The sequence below is a fragment of the Engraulis encrasicolus genome, chromosome 7, assembly GCF_034702125.1.
Source record: "Engraulis encrasicolus isolate BLACKSEA-1 chromosome 7, IST_EnEncr_1.0, whole genome shotgun sequence".
NCBI lineage: Eukaryota > Metazoa > Chordata > Actinopteri > Clupeiformes > Engraulidae > Engraulis > Engraulis encrasicolus.
This window is the reverse complement of record NC_085863.1, coordinates 47533693-47539908: the sequence shown is the minus strand read 5'-3', so window position 1 is coordinate 47539908 and position 6216 is coordinate 47533693.

Here is a 6216-nt window from a genome sequence, read left to right as displayed (position 1 = left end):
GGTGACAAACTGGCAAAAAATCTGTAAATAAACAAAATGTATGAAATATATTGCAAACAAACAGCTTATGTCATTAATTGAAAGGACAAAAAAAATGCCATGAACATTACCAAATACACCAGACAAATCAATGACATAGGGAGAAAAAAAACAGTAATAAAGAACACTTGAAGGGGAACACAAAACAACTCATGTGTGCGCATAAAAAACTCTCCGGGCAAACAAAGTCCTACCAATAAAGACAAGCAGTGTTGCCAGATGTACGATAATTATCGTATTTGTACCATAATTTTGTCCATTTTGTCCTCTGTACGATAAAAAACATGATGTACGATAATTTCAGAGTAGTTAATTTAGATGCCTTAAAATAACAATTTGGGTCTTGTACGATAATTTCCTCCCAAAAATCCCCCAAAAACGATAATTTTGAGGTTTTGGTACGATAATTCCATCATTTTCCATCTGGCAACACTGAAGACAATAAGCACATTACCTCCTTACAGCAAGCAGAGGCAGCAGCATGTGGCAAGCCGTGGCCACGTCATCCTCTCTTGGAGAACTAAGCCCACTGGATGGCTGCAGAACAAGACAGCTCAGCATGCAGATGTGTGTGTGTGTGTGTGTGTGTGTGTGTGTGTGTGTGTGTGTGTGTGTGTGTGTGTGTGTGTGTGTGTGTGTGTGTGTGTGTGTGTGTGTGTGTGTGTGTGTGTGTGCGAATCTAAACCTCCAAACACCATCTATACACCATCTATCAAATAAGATGTCAACCCAGGGGAGATATCTATGCATGAGATGACAAACCTGGGAGAAATATATACTCCTGAAGATGACAACCTGGCAGAGATACACTTCACACTTTCGAGATCAAACAATCTGCATATTTTTTCCACCCTCCCAAATCTAACTTTTCACACAGTCTTTATGGAAATCTTCCCCCCTGCCAGGAAAAAAGAGAGAAATTGTCAAGTTGAAGAGGAGTGATTGGCAAACGGGGAGCTACTACAAGAATATGGAAAAAAAGAGAGAAAAGGTGATTAATATTTTAGAGACTGGCATCATTTGTAATTACTCACCACTCAACCATTCTCTCTCCAGCAGTGCATCTCTGGGGCTGAATCTGTACGGAGCCAACTAATTGATCAGTGCAGACAAACACATGAAAAAAACAAAATAAAAACAAGGCTCAAGAGGTTCCCCAGGACAAAGAAATAGGAGAAACCACAAATAAAGAGTCCCATCAATGTCAACAATAATACATGCACAAGAAAATAATAAATCAAAAACAACAACAAACAGTTAACAGACAACAGAACGCATATTGAAGTACAATACAGTAATAACACAGGCGCATTCATATACAGTATTGTGCTTTCCTAAAATAATTTACATCACTTGCATTCTGCATTCTTCACTTCTGTATACCCCATGGTACATAGCTTAGGTGGCAAGGCTGTAGCAGTGTAGTGTAGTCATGACTTCCTCTTCACAAAATGGAAAATTGATCAGGGAATGTGTTGTCATCTCATGCGAAAAACACTCGTCTGTCAGTTTTAGAGACCACAGAAACCTTTCTTCCCACACGTTGTTGATCTGTAGACTTGTGAAAATGCCTTCTAATGGTACAGGTCATCTGCAAAGCAAGTAACAACCACTGAATGTGTGTCAGTCTCTCAGTAAGAGGTGTACAAAGTACTTGTTTACATTACATTTAGATGACACTTTTATCCAAAGCGACTTACAGATATTGCAGGGTATTGGTCATAGTCCCTGGAACAATGTGGGGTTAGGTGCCTTGCTAAAGGAGGGAGATTTAGGGAGAGGTGAGGGTGGCATACGAACCTGCAACCCTCTGATCTTAAGACAGTATACACAGAGGAGTGTCATTGTTTCTGACCATGCAGCACATACGCTGCCTTTTACCTCATATTATGTTTTATGTAAGCTTATTTTTCTTAATGTGCTTTTTGTAAGTATTTTCCTTATTATATGTCTATGTACTGTATCCGTCTGCATCTGTAACTATGTATAAGCTGCCATTTTGACCAGGACTCCCTGGCAGAAGACCCAAGACTCTATTCGGACAGGACTAGTTTTATGTATGGACATGGGGAAATGTGATTTTTATCTCAGGACGTCGGTAATAGAAATGCCCGATTCGGACTGGATTGAAATATCTCAGTAAACGAACAGAAAGTGGGAGGGGTTACATCACGCACCGTTGTGACTGCACTTGTCGTCATGCGCGTGCCAACTCCACAATATATTATTGATTTTTGAGCACATTATTGCGCATCCATGGAGGCATTTGGTCCCGTGGAACAATTCTAATAATTGCCTGTTGGTTTACTAACCCATCAAAATCCATTGTAATGCGTCTGCATGTGTGTCCTTTCAATTGGAGAGTGCGTTTGACCATGCTGTCTGATTTTGACAGCGAACACAGCTTGGAACAACTCCCTAAAACAAAACTAACGGTTTACTACAAGGCTGTGTAATGTTTGCAAGTCCAGAGAGATTGGATATATTGTGCGTTTAGTGCACTTAACCAGACATCTTTACATAGGGTCGCATTCGGACGGATTAATATTACCAAGGGTCATTTCCCCGGACCGTTTTACAGGAGGTCAGAATAGGGCTTTGGTCTCAATGGGACAATCCTGGGTAAATAAAGGATAAATGAAAAGACCACCTCCTTAACCATTAGGCTACGGCTGCCCCCACTCCTTGGGCTCAATTGGGGCCCCCCTAGGCTGAAACCATAGCTGGCCTGTGCATTAACCGGCCTTGGATGCCCCCACCCCCATCCCCACCCCCAAATCATCTGGACATCAATAGGATCAGAAATATTTGGTAAATCAAATAAAAACACAAAACCAACATCAAAACATTAAGCGAACATGCATGCTTAGTATCCCAAACCCGTGTGCACTGCTCCATGGTGTCACCCAATCTAGGCCTGGTTTGGCCTGTTTCAACCAAGCAGCTGGCACGGATGCTTTGCTGAGTTGACCTGCTTCGTCAAGATGAACTACCCCAGCTGAATTGGATACAGTGCTATTATCTCGCTAATCCCTCTTAACCCCAACTTTCCTTGACTGGATGTATGCCTTAGCCCAACTGGCAAGTTGCCCTAGATCAACAGGGCACCTGCACAGCTTCCTGAACTCAATGACCTCATAGTCAGAACCTCCATGTCAGTCACATCTCAACACTTAGCACAAAGGTTAGACCAGATACTGCAACAGACTGGGGACAGTTGCAACATATTTTTTTCTCCTGTCAGATACAAGCTAAAGCGATTATACTCATACTGTACAAAGATGGGACATCCAACTAAGCATGCAGAGTATGTCATCTGCAGGGCTCCAAATGAACGATTTTCATCACCAGGCAAAATGGCTAGTAGGCGTTACTCTTATTAGCCAATCAAAAAACTCTCTAATACGTCAAAGTGGCTAGTAAGTTCTCATTTCTACCAGCCAAACTGAATTTTCACCATTATTTGGCGAGTTTCTGGTGTTAATTTAGAGCCTTGGTCATCTGACATCTGTACCTGGCCACAGAACTAGCACTGCCCTGCTAGCACTCGCAGAGCGGCAGAAAATATGTTTTGCCTGCCAAGTTGGTTTAGTACTAGCCTGGTTCCTTCTAGACCTGTGTGTGTGTGTACTACATGATCTCGAAAGAAATGCTTCTATTTTCTCACGCAAACCAAAAACTGAAATTGCGTCCTGATTGCGACGCATTCCCTTTGACACACATACGCAGTGGTCATGCAGCTGTCTGTGACAGGTTAGGTTTAGGGTTTTGGTCAGGGCACAAATTTAAAACTCAGAAACATGGCATTACTGACAGGTTAGGTTTAGGGATGGTTTTGGTCAGGGCACAAATATACTTGAAAAAAATAACAAAGCAACACGGGAGCAGTGTGCGGACATTCATCTTTATTTTCACAGTATTCTGACCTTTTGTCATGCACCTGCGTCTTGGATGTGCGCACCACTAACCTACTAAGGGCACAAATAGACCAATCAGAAGCTACCTATGTGCTCTAAACACCAGGGAAAGCTTCGGAATCTGGACGCAATCTTGGATGTTGGTTAGGGTGACCAGACGTCCCGGTTTGACCGGGACAGTCCCGGTTTGGAGTTGTGTGTCCCATGTCCCGAGCAAACTCTCTCGGGACACAAATATGTCCCGGTTTTGGCCACTCACTACATTACGCCATGTCTATCATGGTAAATATATGGAAAAGACAATTAATGACAGCCAGCGCTTGTAGCCTATAGAAAGTCTGAAGGAGTCAGTTGCAATTTGTCATTCCGACTTCTAAAATTGCTTAGAATGCAGGAAACTGCATCTAAAAAATACAAATTTTCCTGGGGGAGGACCCCCAGACCCGCCCGCCAAATATTGGCCTTCAGTCACGCACGAAGTGTCCCGGTTTTAGACTACAAAAATCTGGTCACCCTAATGTTGGTTTGTGTGAGAAATTGGACGCCATGTCTTGAGACCAGGTTCGTGTGTAGCTCTGGAGCCAACTCACAAAGCTGCGCAGAACTACAGGTCAGGTAAGAGTCAGGCAAGTTTAGTACGACACCGTCAGTAATAACCCAAAAGGACGTAAGACCTGTCCTCCTTCAATCACAATAATTGACCTGTGTGTTCTGATTTCGTTTCTGTGTGTGTCTGTGTAGCGTGTTGTTGGGGAGGGCTGAGCACCGTAACGACACGGCTATTGCATGTAGTTCAAGTTTCAACCACTTTGAACACCAGCCGTTGGTTCCGTAGCCTTGTCAATGGTGTGGTGCCAGAATGTTCTTTTCCTATTATAGTCTGGCTAGCCTGACTAGCTAACTGGTTAGCAACTACGCTTTCGAGAAACGCACCCCTGGCTAGGAGATGAGGCCAGAACTCAAGTATCTCAGCTTCAGCATCTCGCCACTGAACCAGCACAGGGTGGGATAACAAGCCAGTAGTAGACCTTGTGGAGGGCGACACAGCACTAGTTCAAAGCCCTCTTGGATGTTCCATCATCATGCTTGGAACCGTATGTTGGGACCATACGCACATTTCTTGGGTTATGCACAACGGTTATGTCTATTTTTATGACCATCACCCCTAAACGGTGCAGTGGCCTAACCCAGAGAATGCATGCATTCAGGAGCAAACGCCCTTGTCAAGAGAAACTGTGCTACTGCAGATTGAATTTCACCTTCAACACCATTATGCACTTTGATGAAAGGCCTGAAATAAAGATTACAATTAACAATGACATTTCATGCTGGGCCACCAAAAACAGAAAATAAAGATTGATTATGGCTTATTAAAGTGGACTTCAGACTTTCATTGTTCACAGTACTCAGTTCAGAGCTTTGACGTGTTTACATGCACACAGGCCACATAACTCAGTCAAGATTGGTAGGAAGGCAGCTTTCAAGGTCATAACTTCAATGTCACACATTGTATGGAGACAACAACGCTGACAAAAGACCTGCATTGAGTGGACTCAGAGTAAATGATTCAATTTAAATCATTCCACACTATCAATTGTTAACACTTAAAATCAAACCCAAATGCTCAACCCTGCAATTTCCACTCTTTCTCAAGCTACGCCACTTAACATCCAGCGTTTCACAGTTGCATTAAGCTCTTACAGATGTTATTACAACACCAGGTGTGGTATTACTATGTAATGTTGCACTACTAATGTTGTAATTACATATGTAAGAGCACTTCTACTTTATGCAGCTCTGGCGTTTCACCAACACACAATCTCGCAGACCAGCCAGAGCGATGAGCAGTAATGATGCAATTTACTTAGCGAGAAGTAGGTAAATTAACATTTCTTTTATTTTAAAATTTTGTAAAATGTACATAAATTATATTTGACTTATCAACATTGAATAAGTTATTCAATAATCATTTGAAAACATAAGGAATATAAGTTAAAAAGAAAACAAAAAAATTGCACAAGACATTCCTTGTTGATTTTTTTTTCTCCAAATACCATGTTGGTCAGATGCTTCCTCTAGTTCGGAAAGCAATGTGCTAGACATCCATCAACCACTGAAGACAGAAGAGAGATCATCATACACTTTTCATTCATCATCATGGATCTTCTCCAATATATACCTATATTATTTTATTATTTTAGCACAACCAGGGAACATATAGGCATGCTGACTGTTCCCGCCTTAAATCCCCCTCCCCAAA